Source organism: Curcuma longa, chromosome 20 (genome assembly GCF_044706935.1).
Source record: "Curcuma longa cultivar G26 ecotype Majalengka, Jawa Barat chromosome 20, ITB_CL_G26_1.1, whole genome shotgun sequence".
NCBI lineage: Eukaryota > Viridiplantae > Streptophyta > Magnoliopsida > Zingiberales > Zingiberaceae > Curcuma > Curcuma longa.
In genome coordinates this window covers 2,365,684-2,366,923 of record NC_133880.1, presented here as the reverse complement: position 1 = coordinate 2,366,923, position 1,240 = coordinate 2,365,684, and positions in this window count along the sequence as shown.

Below are 1,240 nucleotides of genomic sequence, written 5' to 3'. Positions count from 1 at the left end.
TGTAAGAAATTGTACGTATTTCTGAGCATGGAAGGGGAAGTGTTCCCCTTCTTTCCCCTTCCCCTCCTTACCTCACCCCATCCCAAACACAAGTAAAAAATTTTTTTCCCCTTCCTTACCTTTCCTTCCCTTTCCCTCACCTCCTCCCAAACAGAGGCTTAAAGGATTTCTTAACGAGCGGGTGTATTTAACGGGTTCGGATCCTATAACCCATAACCCAATAACCTATTAAGAGTTGAGTTCAGACCGGGTTCGGTTCAGGCCATTACTGTAGCAAACCGGACTAACCTTGGTTCGCTTGGTTCGCTAACCAATTGAACCCCGATTTGACTCAAACCAATTTTGTTTGATCCGTCTCCACAAGACGAATCTTTTCATCCTTTTTATTTTATCAAAACCTCTTCTATTACGAACCAAACTAAATTGGTTCAATCTGGTTCAATCTTGGTTTATTTGGTTCACCAACCAAATGACCTCTGATTTGAACGGAATCACTTTCGTTCATTTCGTCTTCATAAGATGAATTCATTCCCTTCCACTAGTAAAATTTATAATCATACCTAATTAGGATTAAATTATTTATAATTTAACCCCTAAAAGTTTCAGTATTTTACATTCTCCCCCACTAACAAAAATTTGGTCCCCAAATTTGTTAGCTTCATACTAAAGTGTAAAAGTACCATAGTAATATGTTCTCCTTTCCACTCACGAAGAGCGTTTCAGGTCTCGATACATACGAATACCACCCGGATGTATCGCAAACCTAGGATGATGTGCATCCTACAATAACTTCTCTCTTATTGGATGCTCTGGAACACGCAGTCGTCCTCGAGACCGAAGGACTCCGTCTGTATCACAAGAAAACCCTAACTGTAGTCCGGAATCCACTCTGCTGCGGATGAACTGGAAGTGCTGATCGTTAATCTGTGCAGACTTAATCTTCCCCACTAACGCTGACTGAGCAACCATCGTAACCAGAATTCCATGTTGAGTCTAACTATACTCCACAAGTCCAAATCAGAAAACTATCAAACCAAATCAATAACGACTATCAATTGACTAGCCAGAATCCCACGAGACTTCCGGCTAAACGCATCTGCAACTACATTAGCTTTCCCTGAATGGTAGCTAATGGTACAATCATAATTATTCTGGTCAAACATCCGCACCAAAATCTCCTCATAGGACATGTCCGGCTGAAGAGGAACAGGTATAGAAATCATGTGAATACATGTAATGT